The sequence below is a fragment of the Mustela putorius genome, unplaced genomic scaffold (assembly GCF_011764305.1).
Source record: "Mustela putorius furo isolate JIRA1106 unplaced genomic scaffold, ASM1176430v1.1 tig00000151_pilon_pilon_pilon, whole genome shotgun sequence".
Lineage (NCBI taxonomy): Eukaryota > Metazoa > Chordata > Mammalia > Carnivora > Mustelidae > Mustela > Mustela putorius.
Genome location: NW_025421296.1, coordinates 14394877 through 14418731, shown reverse-complemented (window position 1 = coordinate 14418731; position 23855 = coordinate 14394877). Strand labels below are relative to the sequence as shown.

Here is a 23855-nt window from a genome sequence, read left to right as displayed (position 1 = left end):
AACACAAATAGATAGTATGTTGAAAACTACACATGTCAGCCTAATTGTTACTTATTTATATTTCCTAGAAATATAAATTCCTCTCAGGGTTATTTTTTTGTAGCAATCAAACCAAGTTTTGATTTTAGCAGCAGAATCCCTAAGTGCCTCCTGGATGCTATGACTATTATTCATAGTATTTTAATGGAAAACTTAAAATTTGCAGGAACAAGGCTATCAAGGAATCATCAGGCTCTAGACTACCTTCCTAACTTCATATCCTACCGTTTCCCTCACTTCTGTCCTTTTTCCCCACTTCACCCATCCTCCCAACACACACACACACGCACGCACACACATATACACACAAGCCTACTTGATATCCCCTGACCAGGCCAAGTACTCTCTTTGAATTAACACCGTAATTCAAGTAATCTTTTCAATGTCCAATGACACCCCATCCCTCTGTCCTTCCAACAGTCTGTCCCAAAGCCTACACATTCTTCAGTGACTAATTTAAAAGTCTTTCTTCAATGGAGGCTTCTCAGAGCTGCCTCTCCCCAAAAGGAATTTGAATCACTTTTGTTTCACTTTTGCACTTTCATGCCCCTCTTGCAAAACTTCTCAGTTGCTACCATGCACCTTGGTTTTGTGTGTTAGAGTGTGTGTGTCTATGTGTGTGTGTGTGTGTGTGTGTGTATCACTACCACTAGACCCCTTAAAAATGGAAATCATGGGGCACCTGGGTGGCTCAGTGGGTTAAAGCCTCTGCCTTCAGTTCAGGTCATGATCTCAGGGTCCTGGGATCAAGCCCCACATCGGGCTCTCTGCTCAGTGGGGAGCCTGCTTCTCCCTCTCTCTCTCTCTGCCTGCCTCTCTTACTACTTGTGATCTCTCTCTCTGTCAAATAAGTAAATAAAATCTTTTAAAAAAATGGAAATCATGTCACAGGCCACTCTGGATATCTTCAGTGCCATGAATATCAGTACATACACCTGGAATTAATTGTTGGAAAGTATGAAAGAAACTGCACCTACGGTTAGTTAATTCATATGAAAAGAAACATTAGGTTACTAGTACTAATCCCTTACCTTGACTAGTACTTTCATATAAATTGTTTCATTTATTTTTTTCTAAAGATTTACGTGTATGGGAGTGAGAGAGAGCAGGGGGCGGGGTAAAGAGAGAGGGAGAGGGAGAGTCTCAAGCATACTCCACACTAAGCACAGAGTCCAGATATCCCAACTACAAGATCACGACCTGAGCTGAAACCAAGAGTCGGAAGCTTAACTGACTGTTCACCAGGTGCCCCATGAATTGTTTCATTTAATCCCTCCAATAAGCGTCTTCCTGTTTCATGACAGAAATGTGAGAATCAGAGGGTTTAACTGGAGAATAATTAACATCTAGGACATTGATTGGCCAGATTAAACTGGAAAGACAGTTTATAAAGTACACAGAAGCAGGCAGGGATACAACGATTTCCTCATAAACTCCTGTCATGGCTAAGATATGTGTAACTTACTGCTACTGCTCTGCATTTGTGATATCCAGCACAAACACAGGCATAGCTACCTAAGAAGGGACAGTAAACCATACTGCAATTACAAATGAAAGATCCCACCTAGTGCAATAGTAAACAAATGGAGAAAAGTAGAGTGTTTTAGCTCATGTGTTGGAAGTATACCTCCCAAAGCTAATGCAATGAAGCAAATGCCTAATCACTCATTTCAGGGAGGAACGGAAGAGTTCCAAGAGCTGAATGCATTTTGGGAGAGACTGAGGGGCCCCTGACCAGTGTGCCATAGTAGAGGGCTCCCCACTTAAATCTGGAAAATCTTTCTATTTCTGCTGTGTCCTTAGGAAAGGGCCTTCACAAATGTCAGCTCTTCTGTGCCTCATAAGCCTCATTCGACACACCGTCTGACCTAGTTAACTCCACACCTGGAGTTAATAGAAATGTCCACCCAACAGTAGGGAGTTGGTTAAACAGAATAAGACAAAACATCACACAGTCATTGAAAATTATTTTGATAAGCATCCTCAATGCCTGCTAGAATACATATTATACAGTGTTAGTTGAAAAAAATTAGAAAATAAGAACAGAGTTATGCACATTCAACTGCCCTACTGATGAGGGAGCAGGAGGCTGGCTGAGGACAAAGCAAGAGCTGGCGCCTTGCACCCCCCCCTTCCATCCGCTCCCCTCCATAGGTGTAGCATTCCTCAGGCACCCCTGACTGCCATAAAATGATAGTTAACTTGCTAAGATCACAATCCTACAAGACAGGAGTCTCCCTTGGTTTGCAAATGTCCTTGAGATTTACAAACAAAGAAGTTACCTTATCAATAGCCCAAATTCCAAAGACACAGAACTCAGTTTCTCAAGCCTAATGTCACCCTCCCCTCCATAAAAACCGAAGGAGGTGGAGGTAGAAGGAAAAGTAAATAAAGTTAAATTTCTTCTAAACCTAAATCTCATTAACAAGGATGCTTGATGGCAGGAATGTAACATTCCACCAGGAGACTCTCAATTGTCTTTACTTGATAGTAACTAAGCCTTCAATATCCTGATAGTATTCTTTGCCCCAATAGCCCTTCTGAATACCCCTTTGTCCTCACCTACCCAACTCCTGCGTATATAACCAACCACCCCTCACAACCCGGGGGCAGCCGCATCTCTGCCTGCCCACGGGCCCTGTCCCCGTGCTCTAATAAATCACCTTTCGCACCAACGACGTCTTAAGAATTCTTTCTTTAGTCGTCGGCTCCGAACCTCCTCACCCCACCGAACCTGACTTAGGTTCTGGGACTTCATCACTACCATATTGACTGGAGTCTGGAGAACAAGCACAATGTCCCCAGATGCCAGCACGTACGCTCACCATTCTACATCCTTTCTGTTCGTCAAACCCACAAAAAGTTATGAAAGATAGATGTTTTTGTTTTTCAACTAGTATAACTAAAATAACTTTTTCTAAATGGAAGCTACCTTGAAAATATACTCAATAAAAAAAATTAATTTACGTGCACCCCCATAATTCCACGAGAAGTCACGTTAGGTTTATGGGTGTCCCCCCACCCCCGCTTCTCCCTTCCTTCCTTTCCTCCTCTCTCTTTCTTCCTTTTTTTTCTTTTTGCCTTCTATTTCTAAACTGAGCAAGTCCAGAGATTTTGAAAACTCCACTAATGGTAGATACAATGGAGAAGTATCATCTTCCAGATCTGTCAGCCAGTTATCTTCAGCACCTTCCCTCTTTTCTTCTGTGTCTTTGAGAGTTAAAGTGACTTTGTTTATATAAAATGATCTCAATGACCTGCTTGTCACCAGTACCAACATGTCCCTTCCACTAGAGCATTCCCTTAGGTTTGAGGTTAAACAAAATTCAAAATCATTATCTTTGATGCCCTGGGCAATGTGATGTCATCTTTCTCCTATGGGGTTTTTCTTTTTCTATTTTGTTTTGAATTCCTTTCCCTAAAAGACTGTTCTATTTTTACAGGTCATACCCATTTTGTGGAGAAGTTTGCTTCTCCAAAAACAAAAATTTTGTTTCATTATTTTCATGATTCCACCACTTTTTAAGGACACACAAAATGCTGATTTTTCTCAGGGCTCCTGTTGTAATAGGGATAAAAGTATATGTTCCTAGCAGTTACCATGCATGATACAAGCAGAGAAATGATTATACAGATTTGCTTGCCAGAGACGCTTAGATAGATATTTCGACAGCCGAGAATATTTTACATCATGTTTAAAAAGGAAAACCTGGGTTGGTGAACATAGGTCACTTCTATAGTTGTCAGGAAAAAATGTCCCTATCAGTGACTAAAAATAACTCACTGTTTTTAATCAGCTTAATCAGCACTGACATTCACATTGTCACCTAATTTACAATCACTGGCCCCTGCATGATGCCAGGCACTATTGTACAGTATATAATGGTGACAAAGTTAGCACAGGATCTGCTCCAAGGAGAGAACAGTCTCTAGGGGGAGGGAGAGGAACTAACTCAAATCAATAAAATCACTAGAGGTACAATCTTTTTGCTCTAACACTTGTTTTGAAAGTGTGAGCTTGTTCCCATGGGATTGATATATAGGGAGCTATTGGAGCATAAGGACCAAAAGGACTGTAACACAAGGTTTGTTTTGCTTATGGGCAACATTTTGTGCAAAGAACACTGAGTGAACACACTGAACACAGAAAAGCCACCCACGGCTGAGCCAAGTCAACCAGGAAAAAAATGCACACATGCAAACCTTGAGTATCTATCTACCTGCTCCCTTGGCCACTCCCTAGTTAGGAGCTGCCTCCCACAACTAATATTATACTTCCCTTCCTTAACAAACTACCTCCTTCCACCATTTGGCAACAATACACAAGCTGCACACAGACCTCCAACTCCACTTCCACAAGCAAAGGTCCACAAGGTCCACTTCCACAAGCTGACCTCCAAGTGGCAAGGCAAAGCACCATTACACTTCTGGCATTTACTCATGTCACTTACTCATTTAACAAATATAAAGTAGGCTAGCATTTTTATTTGGATTCCTTTTAATGTGTCACTGACAGTTTTGAGTATTGTGCTCTGATCCCTTTTCCCATAAGCCCTATGGTGTTAATGGTGATTTTGGGTACTGCTTTTGGCACAATGAAGGCTAGTAATTGGTGTTTGGGAGGAAAGATGCTAAGGATGTAAGACAGAGAAGAATAGGGTAGTCTTCTTTTTTTTTTAATTTTTTAAAAAAGATTTTATTTATTTATTTGTCAGACAGAGATCACAAGGAAGCAGAGAAGCAGGCAGAGAGTGAGGGGGAAGCAGGCTCCCGCTGAGCAGAGAGCCCGATGTGGGGCTCAATCCCAGGACTCTGGGATCATGACCCGAGCTGAAGACTTTAGCCCCCTGAGCCACCCAGGTGCTCCTAGGGAAGCCTTCTTGTATGGTCAGGTCAGGGGAAGGTCTTTCTGAAAAGATGACCTTGAACGAAAACCTGACAGACACAGAGTCACCAAAACTGTGTACTGGGTGTCTAGAGAAGATGGAGGAACAGGCAGAAATCAAAGGCCCTGGAAAAACTGTGAGGCTGGAAGCCCTGGGTAGCCCAGAGAGCCAGATGGTAAAGAGGAAGCCGGGAGGCTGGAGGTGGGGTGGAGTTGGGTCCTGGCCTGGTTGTGAAGGCCTTAGTAAGCCTACGGAGATGAGTAAGAACCCACTGAGATGAATAAGAAGCCCTCAGAGCTCTAACAGGGGAGCAGCCAGATCATGCTATCTTGTTAGGAGTCTCTAGTGGCACATGGTAAAGCTAGCAAAAGGAAGCGAGTGGCATCAGGAAGCCCAGTGAACTAACAAACAGAAATTGCTTTTTTCTTGGACACATGGATGTATTCCAGAAATGGACTGGGGAAAGTTTTCTGAGTGATAGAATGTTATAAGGCTATAAAGGGAGAAATCAAAGATGCAGGGATAAGCTACCTGATCATCTTTGGTGGCACCAACACATATCCTACCAAACACCACTGACATCAGTCCTCCCTAAAGTCTTTGAGCACTTGCTATGTGCTATACATACATGAACTCCTTCCATCTTAGGCACAGAGAGGAGATGTTGCTTTGTATCATGTGTCTAGAAAATAACAACATGGGAATGAAAATCTGTTCATCCCTGGAGAGCCCAGTCTTCTTCCCCCTCATGTATATGTGCACACAGTATGAGGAGGCCACTCAGCAAAGTTGTCAAAGCTGGCTCTGGGCCCACTTTCCTATGGTGTGGTAATATATAAATAGACATATTTTACCCCTTTCCTCTCTTATCCAAATAGAATGTTCTCTTCTGGTTGACTAGAGAACATGTATCAAATGACAGTGTGTCATTCTAAGAAAAAAGAACTGATGGTTATAAAAATGGGTCCCTCTCCCCCTGAAAGCATGATGCTTTGCAAAGAAGTTAGGAAAAAAGAGGGAGTGTTTGGACATGACATCTGGTCTATTTCTTTAGGCGAGCATAGCTTCAAGGTGAGACACCTGCCATCATTACTATCTCCATGTCCATTAAGCAAACATTTACATTGGGCTGGTCTAAAATATGACTTACCAATCTGTTAGGAAGAAAACCAAAGAAGCCAACAGGTGAATCTCCCCACAAAAGTCCAAAATGCACCATTTAAACACACAGCATTCTATCTTTCAAGACAGAAGGGAAGGTTCCCCTCCCATACGTCTGTGTCCCAGGTGCATGTAGACCTCCATTAAAGGGAAGAACAAAAACTAATCAGGAAATCTCTTAAAATAATAGCCATAAAGAGATTGAAAACATAGTGGAAATGTGTCCAATTCTGACATTTGAGGTGAATGTACACACCGCCATTGATTTGTCTGCGATTGAGCTCTATATTTCAAGAGACAATGACCTGGCAAGAAAGAGAAATGATGGGCAATAAGTGGACCCAAGCAGGGAATGCTAGACTCTGAGGACAGCAGCTGAACAATGGATGCAGACATGGGCCTTTCCCAACACACATGCCCACTGGGCCCATGCCACAGTCGACAGTGGCATGGAGTGCTACAGAAGGAAAGCTACCCACTAAACGGTGCAAACACGGCCTGGCCCATCTGTCATAAACACTAGGTCCAAAGGCCACAGGTGCAGATGGTACTAAAAAGTAAAAATTACACTCGGGCCGAGGCCACTTGATAGAACAGGAAGAAGCAAAATCTAGGATTGGTTTCCAATCAATAAATGGGCTAACAACAGTCTATTCATCTTTAGCACCTGTTGTTTCTTGCTATCTCTAGTTCACTATGAATAAAACAGTTTTATTTATAAAAGATGTTGTGTGTACCCAGGACCAGCCTTTTGCCTATTGTGAACTATGCAAAGTTTGTCTTTGGTGTCCTCCCTGGCCATCTGGCCAATGCTACTTCCTTTCTTTCCCAGCAGGTGTCAGGGTGGCCAAAACATCCACTAAGAGCCTTCTCTCATTCTCCTCTGATTTCAAAAATGTTTCTTTAACACCTAGAATGCAAATCACCACACTAAACACGAGGCAAGAGATTGAAAGAACTGTAAACACAGACATCGCCCATCGCTGACATGCTAGGAAGAGATGTAAAAACAAGACACTAGTAAGCAAAGTACACTCATTTTTAGTGGTCCAATAGAAGTGCAATAAAATGGCCATGAAAACAGGGAGGAAAGAAAGTCAATTCTGAACGGTGAAATTTGAAAAACCCTAGGGAAGAAGTAAAACGTGAACTGTGGTTTGAAGAATGGGCAGGACTGGGAAGTTTCATGATTGGCAGAAAAGATGAGGAAAGGCACTCCAGTGAACGGAAGGGTAGAAACAAGGGCATAATATTTGGAGGGCTTAGGTAGTGGCTGAGAGGCATAGGATCACAATTGTTCTGGATTTTGGATTCACCAGAAACTAGCTGTTTTAACAAAGAAAATTAACTTCTCTGAGCCTTGATTTCCTCATCTGCAAAATTAAAATGCGCTCAACACACATTTACTAAGGATCTTACATGGCCCAAGCTCTGTCCTGGGTGTTGAGGGTAGAACTGAATTAAGAATATCTACTTCAGAGGGTTTGTGTTAGGATTTAAGAAGATGCATGTGAAGAACGTAGCAGGGTACCTAGCAAAGAGTAATTGGATAAATAGCTACTGATGCCTATGGCAGTTGTGGTGGTGGTGACGGCAATGGAGTTGGTGAGGATGGCGCAATGACAGTGGAGGAAGTAAAGTGGGTGGTGGTGGAGATGGTGAGGTGAGTGGAGGTACAGTGGGGGGCAGTGGTGGAGGTGATGAGGACGGTAAAGGAAATGAAGTGGGTGATGATGGTAGGAGAGGAGGTAGTAAAATGGCTGGTAGTGGTGATGGAGGTGATGGAGTGAGCGGTAGAGATAATGGTGGAGCAGGTGAAGTAGGTGATGGTGGTGCTGGTCCAGGTGGTGAAACGGGCAATGGGTGGTAGAGGGTTCTAAGAAAGTAGAGCATGGGGCAGGAGGTTAGCGAGAGTTTTAGATCTGGCGTTGTTTCAATACAGACAGAGAGAAAACAATTCTACTGCAGAATTAATGGCCTTAATATCCCAGATACAAATCTGATGTGGAATTGACTTTGAGTGGTCTACATTCTGGGCAGGCAGTAGGTCCTCCCAAACCACTTTCTGTCTACTCCCAAGGCCAGTTCTCTGTGCAACTTAGCCATCTATTAAGATTGATTTAATCAACTTAAGACAGTCAGATGTTATGAATATTGTACCCTTCTCTGCTGTTTTTGGAAAACATGGCCAGTTCTGCCTAGGGCTATGACAGAAACCTTTCAGAGTCTGTGACAGGGGAGGAAAATGCAGACAGGAGGTGAGTCATGTGGGGCAGCACTGCAGTTCTGAACAAGTTGCCTCAAAATGCATTTCAATTTCTAAATCCCATTTTCTACTCACTTACCATGTGAAACTAGAGGTCTTTCTCCTCTAGAGAAAACAAACAAACAAACAAACTTATTACAGAACAAAACAAAATCACACCCAGGAGGGCACTAATTTTACATATTTAAGGGAAATGAAAAAAAAATCACAAAACCATTAATAATACTTCTCATCTAATGCACACCTCTACACACTCATACTGTGTAGCACTCTCTCTACTCAGAACAGAGGTCATAGTCTATTGCCTAAGCAGTCCAAATATTATCCCCATCATATGATTCTCCTGCCACCAAATCTTCACAGTACCAGTTAATGCCTGATATTCTCATCATAATGTCCCAAAGTCACCCCTTCCCTCCCCTTACCTCAGTGAAGGGCATCAAAGCCTAGCTATAAGCATGGGCGTCCTCATCTCTTACCGGTGACCATTCCTTGTTAACTTCTGTCAAGTTTACCTATCAAATCCTCTTTCTGTAGGTGGTTGAGCTTTGAGTATTTATTTAAAAACTGGCCTTCCCTCCTTCAATCTCCTTAATATAAAAAAGAAATGTCTTTAGAAAAACTTCACAATGTAGACTGAGAAGGTGAAGCTAGGGAGTAATCCTCAAAACCCACACAAAAATATCTTCAAAATATTTGGGGGTCATGTCTCGCCTGTTGTGAGAAGAATTCCAGACTCCCCATCCAGTCTTTTTCCACCCCAGCCTGAGCTGCTGTTTTCAGAGTCTAGCTCGCTCTTCAACTTTCTCTTTCCTTTACTTCTCTTCTCAAAGGTGTTTTGATTTTTATGTTTTTGAATTCTTATGCCCGCTCAGCTCTGCAATACAAAAGAAGTCCCTACAAAGCTCACGCTTCTCAAACACTGGGGGAAGGGAATTCAGAACACTGAATTTACATTAATTAATTTTATTCCCGAAACAGTATGGTGGTTCCTCAAAAAATTAAAAATAAAAATGCCACATGACCCAGTAATTCCACTATAGGTATTTACCCAAAGAAAACAAAAACAGTAAATGAAAAAGATATCTGCAGCCTCCATGTTTATTGCAGGATTATTTACAACCGGCAAGATAGAAAACAACACAAATGCCCATTGCTAGATGAATGGATAAAGAAGCTGTGGTATATATACATACAATGGAATGATCACTCAGTCATAAAAAAAGAATGAAATCCTGCCATTTGCAACAACACGAATGGACCTTGAGGATATTGTGCTAAGAGAAATAAGTCTGACAGAGAAAGGCAAAGAGTATATGATTTCACTAACATGCTGAATCTAAAGAACAAAACAAATGAACAAATAAAAGGCAGAATTAGATCTATAAATACAGAGAGCAAACTGGTGGTGGCCAGAGGAGAGGGTGTAAGAGATGGGCAAAATGAGTGAAAAGGAGTGGGAGGTACAGGCTTCCAGTTATGGAATGAATTAAGTCACAGCCATAAGGCTACAGCACAGGCAGTATAGTCAGTGACATTGTAATAGGGTTGTGTGGAGACAGATGGTACTTACACCTGTGTCCTGAGTTTACAGAAGATATAAAGTTGCTGAATCACTATGTCCTACACCTAAACTAAGGGTAACACTGTGTATCAACTATACTTTAATTAAAAAAATAATTTTTAAACTTACCAAAAAAAAAAAAAAAGAAACAAACAAACAAAAAAAGTTAGGCTTAAAAAGATAAATGAACAAGTTCACCCACACACACAATCATTCTTGTCCCAAAACTAACATGGGGCAACCTGGCATTTAATGCACTGTCAGAAACCGTAAGAGACTCTTAATGTCACAAAACAAACTGAGGGTGGTGGGGGTATGGGGGGGGTAGGGAGAGGGGGGTGCGGTTATGGACATTGGGGAGGGTGTGGGCTATGGTGAGTGCTGTGAAGTGTGTAAACCTGGCGATTCAGAGACCTGTACCCCTGGGGCTAGTAATACATTATATGTTTATAATCTAAAACAAATAATGCACTGTCAGTGCCCTTGACCGCATGGCTCACCCACGTTTGTTTTTCCTCCAAGTAGGAGAAAAACTCTGTAAGTGAAGAGCCTAGAGAATACTGTTAAGTCAGTGAAAATTGCACCTTTCCCCAAACCAGTCCTCTGTCCTTGGTGTAAACTGTTGGTTTTTGAAAATGAATATGCTGGTCAACCGCAGGGAAAACAATCTAAAGAAACACAACAGTGGCAATGACTCAGGACACAGAGTGGATTAGCACAGAGAGGAGACTGTCTGTCGTTTGACAATGCAGTCAGATCAAGTTTCTAACTATGGATGTCACAGGGTGTCCTGGCTGGGTGGGAGTGGGACTTCAAAGTCTGCCAGCCAGTGGGGATCACCACCAGCATGTACCCTGTACTTTCAATCAACAGTGATTCACTTAGCACCTACTGTGTGCTCAGGACTGTGCTAAGGGCTGGGCCAGAGCAATGAACAGAGACATAAACTTATTAAGCAAATAAATAACAAGGATGAACAAAACATCTATATTAAATTAAAGAAGGAGAAGAGCTTTGGAGAGCAGGGAAGGGAAACAGCCAGTGGGGTGGACTGGTAGAATGGGGGTAGAGGGGTCTGGTTTCATCAGGGGTCTGAGAGGGCAACATTTCATTCAGGAAGTGAGGGAGCAACAGAGCCATAGAGATATCTAGGGATAAACCTAGCACATCATAAGAAGGCCTGGACTGTGGCTCAGGCATGCCTAAACCACATGTGATGAACATGAAGTTCAATGGTAGAGAGAAGCGCGATTCTGTGGTCCATAAGAAGAAGCCATCCTGAGGGAGGGAAGATACTGACATGCAGCCTGGAATTAAAACAGGAGAACAGCATGAACCATGACAACCATTTCAGATCCTGCCTGGCGACTAGCCAGACCTACCCTGGAGGAAGAGTGTGTCTGGATTGACAATATTCTATTATTCTGGAATTTGGGGACTGAAGCAAACTTGATGAAACAGGCCAAGAAACTAAACCAATGAAGCTAAATTTATGAAGACCTTTTACCAAATTACTGAAAATGGTGAAATGCTTTTAAAAATTATGCAAATACACAGAATATGAATACCTATAATATGCACCCATACTAAAAATGGGCACAAATGAAAATAAAATGGTAAACAGAATTTCTAACTCTTAGTATGGTTTTAAACTTCAAACAGGAAATGATTTATTACTTGGCAAATTACAAACACAAAAAGGACAGAGATTCTGGGGAGCAGAGCAGAATTTTCCCTCCTAACAGATACCAGACATAGTCACTGAAAGAAACAGCTTCCAGCCTAACATTTGATTTAGTTCATCTAATGGTTACTGTACATCTTTTGATAGCATAATTGATAAGCAGTTTGACTTTCAGATAAACCCTATTGATCTATCAGTTTTGAACAGTATCTACTATTACCTTGTTACAAACAATGAATACTCCCCCTTATCTTTCCTCTGATCTTCTCCGGTCCTCTGAACTCTTCATGTTTATTAATAGTTGTATTATATTGATCTAAGTTTAAAGCTTCTCTAGTTCTGCAACCTCCATTTTCACAGGGGTTCACCTTCACTCTCTTTGAAGGGATGGATGTCACCTATATCCCTTCACTCCCAGCTGAACTGCTGACCTTTATAACCAGATATTTTCTTCAAGAACAGCTTAAAGGAACTGATTTCCCTAGTTCATGACTGATTTCCCTAGTTCATGAAACTTAAAGTGTTTATTTGTTATACATATTATGTGAATAACAACATGGCTAGGTATTTAAATTCTTGAGTTCTTCTTTCCTTAATACTTTATTGCCTTTTCCTTGAATCATACTACAAAGAAGTCCAAGGACAGTCTAATTTTATATTATATTTATTTTAGTTCTTTCTTTGTTGCAGAAAACTTTCCCCCTATTACATATTTTTTGTTGTTGGACAACATTATTCCAATTTTGTGTCAGCACTGCCTGTCCTCCATTTTAATTTTATTTGGCTAATTGCTTCTCTCTCTCCTCCTTTTTTTTCTTCATTCAAAGAAATTGTGTCAAATATCTCCTCTGTCACCCATCTGGTTTTCAAATAAATTACTCCTCTGTTTCTTGATTATTCTAATGTATTTATCAGTTCTTTGGTGGTATTTTTAGGTCTTTGATTTGTTTTTAATACCAGAATCTGTTTCCATTAAATTAATTATGTATATTTGTTAATCAATTATGTTTCATTACATAATGATCTATTTAACTTTTTAATTTTACTCAAAAATTTAAAAACTATCTTTATATGTACCAAAATATACATTTACACACATTTACATAGTCTGGATAATGTCAGAAAGGGTTTCTTTTTCCTTTTTTTTTTTAAATAAAAGTGCCTTGTGTCCATCTTCCCCCTCTTCAAATGCTGCCATTTTCCCTTCTAGTTAGTCCTTTGTTTTTGTAACCTACATGTTTTTAAGTCATGTGCTTGAATCGATTTTAGTTTCATCCATTAACTATGAAAATTTCACTTTGGATTTAAGAGTTAGCTTTCCTTTCTCCTCTTATGCTCAGTGCATGTAAGATCCTACTCCCACCCTCTGAGATAATTTTACTCTAATTTTTCCCATAATTCTCCTTTCATAATTATGAATGGTCATACTAATGTCACCATTCAGGGACGAGAATGCAGCAATTATGATTGGTTTCCCTGTTTACTCAACTTTGTGTTTTCCTGGAGAAGCAGAATAGAATACTGGCTAAGTGCGTATATTCAGTATTAAATGTCAACTACACCACTCATTGGCTTTGAAATGCTGTTTCAGCTATTTAACGTACTTGTGCTTCTGTTTCCTCGTATGTAAAATTTGGACAACAGCAGCTACCACAGAACAAATTCACAGAGATGAAATGCTCAGAGGAGTCCCTTGCATGTGCTAGTTGAGATCATGCATTACTATAAGGGATGAACTTCCTGAACGCTTGGAAGCTTTAAGCTTCAAGCCTCCTCACTTTTAAAGGCTAGAGAAGGCCTTGAGAAAGATCCTGGTGATGTGTTCACATGGTTATGTTTTCGAAAAATTTGAAAAAATAAGATAGTGTAACCATAATTGATTAAAACCATCATCTCTGACACTCCGACTTCTCTCCCATCTCACTCCCCTCCCCCCACAGGAAAGTTTTTATTTTGCTATTACGTTTTTTTATTTTCCAGGGTTCTCTTGTTCTCTGGATGTCTTGCTTCATAATTGTATCTCACTATTCTTTTTTTAAGTTTTCTTTCTCTTTGTTACTTCCTTCTCCAAGCTGCTTGCTCTGTTTGCAAGTTTTGTTTAGGGGCTTTCTTCATTTCTCTGGTCCCCCTGTTAGCCATTAATATTTAAAACTGAGGGACTGAAGAGCTGAGTGGGGCTTGTTAAACTGTGAGCTGCAGGCAGCTGGTCCTCCATTGTCAGGATCCACAGGATCTTTCTTCTCTAGATCTTCAGCTGTCCCATATCTTTCTGGATCTGAAAGACCTGGTTACTAGTATTGTAGGAGCTAAGTGAGGGAAGATAGTGTCTCAGCTTCCAGAATGCAAATATTCACTTGATCTACTTGACTTCAAGGTATACAAAGTTAGGTGCAACTCCGGTCCGTTATGAGAGAGATCCTCTTGCATTTACAAACTTCAAAATATACACCCTATGAAGGTTTAGTCTCCAGGCTGTTCAGCTTGAAAGAGGGAATACTGGAGGCCCCACTCTATTTATATGGACTTGCAGCTGGGGCCCCTTATTTAAGCTGTCCTCTTTCATTCTCCTCTTCTAAAATCACCAAGCACTCCCAATTTCTGAGCCTTTGAAGGATTTTGTTTTAAGTGAACTCCAACTTTTCACCCACTGGTTTAGAATTTAGATTTGAGAGGAGTTTACCATATTATTCACCTCTGATTCATCTATGTCCTAGATTCTAAAATTTTTTAAATTTCTCATTATTTCAGTGGGGGTCTCGAGGAAAGCAAAAGTAGATGTATGTATACAAGTCATCACCTTTGCCCAGAAGCCCTCCAGAATGGATTTAAGAAATACCTCATTCCTATATGTTGTATTCCATGTTAGCCCACTTCTGTTTCTTTCCCATTCTATCTCGTTCTCTCTTCCCCCTTCTCCTTTTTGTGATGTTTTGCTTGGTCATCACAGCATTTCCTTTCATTGTATATCATTGTATACTTATTGAACTATACAGTTTTCTCAAGATCTTTTTTGTTTTTCAGGTAGTTTGAGTAAATTCTCCTCTACTCACCATGCACACTGCTGTCTCTGACACCTGTCTACCTGCTCCTCAAATCTTAGGTCCCATAGTTGATTATTTCTTATTCTAGTGCTTTTGCTTGACTCAACAGCATTAGGGAGGGGCTGGAAAGAATTGTCCCCTAGGTTTGGGCATGCATGGCTGGTGGACTAGGATTCTATATTTAAAAATCCCAAATCAATGTTTGGTCAGCATCCTGAGAGGCACACTGCATCGTTCTCCTAGTTCAGTGTAGCAATTAAGATACACGGTCCAGGGCGCCTGGGTGGCTCAGTGGGTTAAGCCGCTGCCTTTGGCTCAGGTCATGACCTCAGGGTCCTGGGATCAAGTCCTGCATCGGGCTCTGTGCTCAGCAGGGAGCCTGCTTCCCCCTCTCTCTCTCTGCCTGCCTCTCCGTCTACTTGTGATTTCTCTCTGTCAAATAAATAAATAAAATCTTTAAAAAAAAAAAAGATACACAGTTCACTCTGGCCTTTACTTACCTCTTTTCAAGGTTTTGCCCCCATGGACCTTCCTCATCAGTGGGAGATTAAGACAGGAAAATGCATGGGTTGAGGAGCTGGGTTATTAGTGTATGTCAAGTGCCTTTCACATGGGGATCCTCTGTCCTTCATCCCTTGGGTTCCTGCTACCTAAAGAATTGTGTCTTCTTTTTACTTTTGTCTTCCATTCTGTTCAGTCTCTATTATTTGCTAAGATAAAGATTAGCTTTGGATGATTCTAATCTTTCTGCCTTTTCTGCCTTCTGCCTTCCCTTCCAATTTTTCTTTTCAGCATAGAAAAAGCACTGAAGTTCAGTTCTCAGGAGTCATCCACATCTTCCCTTTTGCAGTAATACACCCATTAAGACTTCTTTCCAAGTTGAGCAATGGTAAATATTTTTCAGATTTTCATTCACTACCTCTCTTTGCTCAAATGCTGGAGTGAGATGAAGTCTTGTTTCTTTCCTTGCTTTCTAGTTTCCTTTTTTTTTAATTTTAAGATTTTATTTATTTATTTGAGAGAGAAAGCAAGAGGAATCATGGGCAGGGGGGAGGGGCAGAGAGAGAGGGAGAAGCAGACTCCTCACTGAGCAGGGAACCCTAAGCGGGCTCACTCCCAGGATCCCAGGATCATGACTTGAGCCAAAGGCAGATGTTTAACCAACTGAGCTACCCATATGCCCCTCCAGCTTTCTAGTTTCAAAGTTTAAAAGTCATCCATAAGGTTGTGTATAATTTTTTCTTTTTTTTAAACTTGTTTTTTGTGTTCTTTATGCTTCATTCTCTTATCTTACTGTGAACAGCCCCAACAATATTTTAAGGATTAATTTTTAAAATCTCTTCCTGAAAATATTACCAAGTGGTTTTTTGCTACTCAGTTTCCTCATCTACAAAATGTGGACATAATAACATGTACATAATGTTGTGAGGATCTAATGAAATAAGTACTGTAAGACATTGTATGGGATCCTAAACTAACAGTAAAACTACACACTACACTGGAGTCTAGAAGCAGCAGATACTGTGTCTGTCTAGAATAATAGTAAACCACCCAGTAAAGGAGATAAAAAAAAAAGTACAACCATTTGCCAACCACCACAATAATAACTGATATAGGCAAGAATCACCAGTACATGAAAACTAGTGAGATAAAAATCAAATAAGAAACGGAATCATGGTCTCCTGAGCTATTAATACTTAAAAAGGGAAAAATAGTAACTCTGCTATGAAGAACTTTGACAGATAGCACTTTAGCCAACTGAACAAACCAGTAATGTGGCCAATTAATATTCATGCCTCCTGACATGATACACTGAGAAGAACACAATATCACTTCCATGGTGTTCCTGCCAAAAATGGGTGACTTGAATCAATCATGAGGAAACATCGGACAAACCCAAACTGAGGTACATTTTACAACATAATTGACCTCTACTATTCCAACACATCAGAGCTATGACCCATAAAAACTGAGGAAAAGTTCTTGATTAAAAGACTAAAGACACATGACAATTAAATAAAATACATAATCTTGATTGGATTCTTGATAACATTTCTTAAGATTTTATTTATTTATTTGACAGAGAGAGCACAAGAGAGTGACAGAGGGAGAGGAAGGGGGAGAAGCAGGATCCCCACTGAGCAGGGAGCCCTACATGGGACTTGATCCCAGGACCCCAGGATCATGACCTGACCCAAGGCAGATGCTTAACTGACTGAGTGACCCAGGTGCCCCAGAATTGTGGATTTTTTTTTTTTTTTGCCATCATGGACATTTTTGGGATAACTGTCAAATTTGAAATAAGTGTATAGATTCTATCACTGTTGATGTCAAGATTTCAATATCATATGGTATGAAGTTAAGATAATGTGCACATGTATAAGAATATACGCTATGGTACTTAGCAGAAAAGGGGGATTGTGTCTAGATCTTATCACAACATCTTATCACAAACATTTCATGAAAAAAATAATATGTAATATATATGTGTATCTGTTTGTGTGTATATATATATACACAGAAGTATAGAAAGAGAGAAAGCAAACTCAGCAAAATGTTAACAATTGGAAGATCTTGGTGAAGGGTATTCTAGAATGCTTTTACATTTACAACCTTAGTACTTATAACTTTTTCTGAGTTTAAAATCATTTCAGTACAAAATGTTCTGAAGCATCAGTACTGAAACATAACCTCCTTAGAGACAAGTCTGTTTTTCAAGCAGCAGTGAGCAAAGCTATGATTTGGGATTTAAATTCCAACTCCAACACTTACTAGTTTTAGGATTTTGAAAATTTTCCTTTACTTCTCTGAAAAGCTCAGTTTCATCACCTGCACAATGGACATCATAATAATAACCCCAAAGGGCTCTTGAGAGAATTCAGTGAAAGAACACATTTAGATGAGACCAATGCCTGATATATTAGAGGGCTCAGACACTTGTCAGAAAGAAATGAATGACCATTCACTGCAGAGATGAAAGGAATTCAGACATTTGCAAGCCCATGGAGCAAATATTCCAATCATTCCTCTTCTGGTTTCATAGCATCCTAACATTTAAAAGAAGCAGAGCAGGTGATGTGAGGGACACAGAAGGAAGGAAAGGAAGATGAAACAAGGTATAATCCCTAAAAGTCTTCATTCTGTTTTCGTCAACCCCCGTGGGTTGTGAAAGACACCAGGCAGAGCAGTGGGAAGAGGTGGCCAGCCAATTCCATTTTCCCCTCATTGTTCCTTTTAGAATTTTGAGAACTTTAATTTGTCCTTTGATATGTCTTTCTATTTTTCCATTGACATAATAAAATTCAACTTATGTTTAATTTTTAACCAAAGTTAAAAAGAAAAGCTTAAGAAATACTATTGATATGCTTAAATGCCTAGACTCTTTTCTATAAGATACAAAGTATAAATTTATACATACTTTAAAAAAAATTTCTTTCAGGATCTTCCAAGTACTCAAAACAACTTTTAACCTATAATTTTATCTTACCTGTTTCAGACCCAGTTATATTTTACCAGTTGATATATTACTGCTTCAGAACCACAACACTGTTTATGCCTTTTGAATAAGCTGATAAAAAGAAACATTTACTTAAGGTTCCCATCAATGAATGCAGAGCTTAGACTAGTCTTTAGTTTATACAAACGTTCTGCTTATTAATTCAGAATATTCATTCAGTTATTGAAATATGACAAAACTGTACAGTGAAAGACCAATTCTCTATTATACATATTAGCTTTGCACAGAAATCCTTTGGCTCAGGAACAACTGCACCCCCCTACCCCATCTAAGGATTTATAGACCTCTTTGAATTTTTTAAAATGTGATTTAGGTATGAAAACTGTATCATCAATGCTTATCAATATACAGATAGCTTATAAATTATCCAAATAAGTCCCTTTTGATTAAAAGCTCTCTAGCTAGATTTCAGCTTCAGAAATTCTAAAACTACCTATGTTCGGTCCAATCCATGCCAACATCCACAGCATCCTTTTTAATTAAAAGCCAGTGATATGACTCAATGCCACCTGTTTCATTGATCCTGTTATATTCCTATTTTGGTCAGAGTTCTCTTTTCTGGATTTAAACTTTTATGAAAACAAATAGCAAATATTTATTCAAATTGATTACTATTATTTCACACCCTGAAAACTACATTTCCTACTATAAAATTACATTTATCTACATTAATTTTAACAAATCAAGGATTATTCCAAGTGATAATCACAGTGGTAACTGTAGCTGGTAGAAGGGCTGGTAGCTAAAGCAAATTTACATATTTGCATATCCATACACATATAGACACACACATACATATAGATTTTCATATGCATATATATATACACACACACATACTTTCATATATATGATCTTTACTAAAATTACTTACAAACCCCAAACAATAAATTTTTAAAAATCTGCTTACTTGGACACATTCAATGCGATGTTCATGTCCCAGTGAGTGTATGGAACAGAACAAAATTACAATACTGGAAGAAAGAAATGGTGGGGGTGGGGAAAAGGGTGTTTGGCTCTGCTCTTATGCCTGAATCTGGATGACAGATGATTAATTGTTGAGGCTCTCTAGACTTTGAGTTCAATGTACAGCCAACAGGGAGACCTCTGCAGAAGCCCAGTACTCAGAGAACAATCTTCTCTGATTTAAATAGTCCCACCAGTGGGATCTGCAGACTATATATTGTATTACCTTAGTTGTCAATTGATCCAGTCACTAGTCAATCAGTTGTGAAAACGAGAGCCAAGGTAAAGGAAAAAAAAAAATGACATTCTAACTGTTCTGTCTGCCTGTCACCCTGAAAAGCTTTAGAGGAGGTGAAATGTTCTATTTTAAATAAAACACAGAATGTAATCAACGTTAAATGGAATCACTGATTCCAATTTCTCCCTCTCCCTTTGCTCTCTGGAACAATTCAGGTGGTAATTATAAAACCCTCCCTCTAAGCATAGTGAGACAGGACCCTCTACTCATGGCTTCCGGCTGGGTTAAAATGAAACTAGATCTAAAACAGAGACCCTCTAAGGTCAGTGTGCATGGGTCACCTGGGATCTCTGGGACCAATGATAGATTCAGAGGTGGTAGCTCCCTGGCAGACCAGTAATCTGTACTTGAAGACGTTGTTGGGGTGACTTAGGGTAAGAGTTTGGGGCTCTATCTTCAGGTGTCTGCTAGGAATTATGAGGAGTGAAGTAGAACCCAGAACACAGGGTGTTGATGTGATCTTCTGCCCAAAATTAATATGAAAGCTTGACAAAGCCAAACTTCAGGTAGCCAACTCTTAATATCCAAGCAGATATTTTTGTGAAATCCACTCATCTCTTCACCAAACTATTCATATTAGCCTATTAATGAAGTCTTTGGTGTTCTTCCTTTTGCTATACACATTACTCATACCAGGAAATGAAATGAGCTCAGAGTTCAAGGGCACTTTTGACTGGAACCAGATGAATTGTTGCAGTTGCCTGGGAAACCTTTGAAGACAACAATACTTGATATGTCAAATATCTGAAGTCAATTTGAGCCAAAGTCATTTAGAAGGTAAATCCAAGAAAGCTAATAGCATAAGAGGGACACTTGGCTTGTAAAAGTAGTTCCAATTTGTTATATGCTCATGAACTTTTGAAAAGAGAAAAGTGTTTTATAATCTTAATTAGCCTGTAAGAATGATAATCTTAAATGTTAACTTTTAAATTACAGGATTCAGTATACAGACATTTAGATTCCCTAAATATTTATGCATAGACCATTAAACTAGGGTCTTTATACCAGTCTTGTAACAAAATATAACATGTTTTCATAAAATTGCCCGTTCAAGTTCTTTGGACTCTGTTCCAGTCTAATATGCCCCCCCTCAAGGTTTCCAGCGTAAAACACAAGTCAAATATTGAGTAGAACTTTTTCTTTTAAATAAAATGTTAAATGTTTGTTGTAGTAAATTTAAGGAAAAAAAATTAGCAAGCAGAACGATGTGGTATTGAGGTTTTTTTGCTTGTTTCTTTAAAGGCTACTGACACAGCATGTTTATTTTTTACACAGTGTGCTATTATTTTGCAGTGAGGAAATGTGGATTGAATGGGAATCTTTCTAAATTTCATTTTGCTTTGAATGCTGAGTTTGGTAAGGGTTGTTGCATAAAGCTAAATTTATAAGTTTTCAAATATTTTTCAATAGAAAATGACCTGAAAAGTTTTATAATGAAAATTTGTACACATGGCTGTACTTACATTCACATAGTCTTTTGTGATAGAATAAATCAAAAGGAAAATCGAAGTGCAAAAGCCTCAGAAGTCCACAAGGAAATCAAAATTTTTCCTTACACCCCAACACTTTTATGATGAGAAACTTACTTAGGGATTAACATGTTTGAGGCTTTTTAAAAATTGTTTTAGAGATCTATGATTTTACTGGGAGACTCTGTCCGAAAAGTGCTACTGGTACGCAGATTGTTTTCACTTCAGATTTTTAGACATTTGAAAATGCCTGAGTTCATTGCTCTGCGCTGCCCTCTGCTGGTGATTTCCTATAAATAATTTCAGGAAACATTCCAGCCCTGCTGTAGCTCCCACCAGCCCACATCGCTACCCAGTTTCAAAAATTCATTATTCAAAGAGCTCTATTTCTTACTCATAGTGATGGACATAGTTGTATTTTAATTAAAATGTTTAAATAAATAATCAAGGTAAAACTTTTTTTAAGTTCAGAACCTGAATTTAATTTTTATTTCATGCAAGCAATGAAGCTTTTCCCAGAAAATAACTCATGAAATCACAAATTAATGACACTATTTCACATACAAAGTTTAGTAATTAAGTCAGTGAGGAAAACAATATGTTACTTTGAATTTATTTAATCTGGGATGACTTTAGAATAAATGCTAATGTTAATGTGAAAAATCAACTGCCTGAACATGGTTATATTATAGGTAAAGAACTTCTTCTTTTGTGTTACTCATTCAAAATTGATCTAAAAGGAACCATTCTAGTTAACCTGACAGCAGTCTATCTGCAAGTCAGAAAGATCAAGGATCCAAGCTGTATGGAAGCAAATGCATGCCACCAACTGTTAGAAAATCAGAAACTCTTCCTCCATTGCAATGCTCACTCCAACATTAACTTCTCCTCAGTTGTAACTGCTTCATTTTATACACAATCATGCACATAAAACTGCCACAGTCCTGAGAACTAGCAGCTTGATTTCTGTGCCTGCTGGAAAGACAGTCTTGTTACAGCACTAATGGTATGTGTCTAGAACCTACCAACAAATAAATTAGCTATGCTTTGCTTCAAAACCTTGTCCAGAATCCCGAATAAGACCTAGTGACCAATGCAATCTTTGTCCCACTGAACCTGATTGAAAGTACCCATTCGAGAGTTCTAAATAATGTTCATTTTTAGTGACCTAAAGTAGCTGGAGATTTCAAACAATCTTAATGCTCAAGGGAAGAACCACAAAGTTTGCGTCCTCACGCCTGTCTTCCAGTAAAGAGACATACAGCATACATATGTTTCAGGTCTCTTATAGCGACAAACAAACGGCTCCAGCATTCAACATGTCGTCGTATTTGATGCTTATTATATGTAAGCAACAGATGTACTTTTCATCTGAGCACCATAAAAGTGATTTTTTAAGAATCCTAAATAGAAAATGAGTCAGTCCCAGTGCAAATATAAACCTAAAAGAAATTCCATACTGTACAAGTAACATTTGCTCTATGAAACACATTGACGTTTTAGCAGAAGAGCCTGTTGAAAGCATTATCTGTCACCCCCCTACCCCCGCATGTTCCCCACAGCTCTTCAGCTGGCATGAGAAATAACCCCTGGTGACCACCCATTGTCACAGTGGAGCCAGGGATACCATGCCCATGTCTGGAAGAGGGAGGGGCAGAAGGTGGGACCTCCTAACTACCCCCTCATCCATCCTGCATCAGTGGTTCGCGTTTTTCTCCCGAAGTTCAACCCAGTGTGACATAATGAAATAACCTGAATGTACTTTTTTTTTCTTATTTTTTTATAAACATATAATGTATTTTTATCCCCAGGGGTACAGGTCTGTGAATCGCCAGGTTTACACTCTTCACAGCACTCACCATAGCACACACCCTCCCCAAAGTCCATAACCCCACCCCTCTCACGCGACCCCCCTCCCCCCAGCAACCCTCAGTTTGTTTTGTGAGATTAAGAGTCACTTATGGTTTGTCTCCCTCCCGATCCCATCTTGTTTCATTTATTCCCTGAATCTACTTTTTTACAACATATTTTTTTCTTACCTTAACCAGGCGAATCTCTACAGATGTGTAGAAAGTTATCTTTTCCGGGATATATTCCAAAAATGCTCTTATGCTATTTCTCTTAGGATTTCTCCACACTGCCCTGTCCAGAAATGTTGTTTTCTAAAGGAGAAAAAGAAAATGTGCACATGAAAATTATCATAAGAAAAATCATTGATTTCTAGTCAAACCTAAACAAATGCCAAACCAATGTGAATAACACCTTCCAAAGCTCTAGGAGGCATTGGTTTTTGTGTAGCATGTAGAAATCTTCTCTCTCCATGTAGCTTTATTAGATGCTATGTTTTCCAAGATATAAAATAATCACAGCTATCTCAATAATTTTTTCTTCTTACCTCTAGTATTCCAGTGAGGTCACATTCTGTTGAAAACATCCTGCCCTTCTCCCTACAAAAAGGTTCCATAGAATCAGAATGTAGAAGCGCTGCAACTTGCTAACTTTGCTCTGTGTTATTTACCAACCGCACAAAGAAAATGCTGTCTATTCAGAACTCATTTCAAAACTCTTTTCACTGAGAGTGAGCGAACAAGCGGGCTCATGTCCCGAGCTTCAGTCACATCTCCAGCGGCCGGTGCTGGCTGCGGGGCCGGCGCCGCGTGGCACGGCCCCCGGCCCCCGCCGCTTCCCTACAAGGGTCTGTTGTGCACCGTGGGCACTGGCCACACAGTGGGGTGGGAGTCAAGAAAGTAAGGGGGGTGGGGGAGTGTTCTTTCTCACTCCAAGTTTCTTTGCTGTTTGCCCCAAATTTCTGTCGAGGGACTGCCCTCTCTCCCAAGGCTTCCTGATCCCAACATTGAGGGTACAAATATAGAATCGGGTCCGCTGACCTGAGTTTGAGGCTTGACCTCATTACTGAATTGCTTTGACAACTCATTTAGGCAAGTTACTTAAAACACCTGCAATTCA

The 23855-nt window shown here is 39.6% G+C and overlaps 1 protein-coding gene across 2 annotated transcripts in view; it reads right to left on the bottom strand.

Moving 5' to 3' along the window:
* LOC101691044 (ST18 C2H2C-type zinc finger transcription factor) overlaps positions 1-23388 on the bottom strand; it is a 297811-nt gene extending 274423 nt beyond the window's left edge. For both annotated transcript variants that reach the window (XM_045075798.1, XM_004777517.3), the window contains exons 1-2: positions 23284-23388; positions 22928-23050 (exon numbers count right to left, since the gene is read on the bottom strand). The gene's annotated coding sequence lies outside the window, so the exon portion shown is untranslated. The remainder of the gene's footprint in view (positions 1-22927; positions 23051-23283) is intronic.
* Positions 23389-23855: the final 467 nt, after the last annotated feature.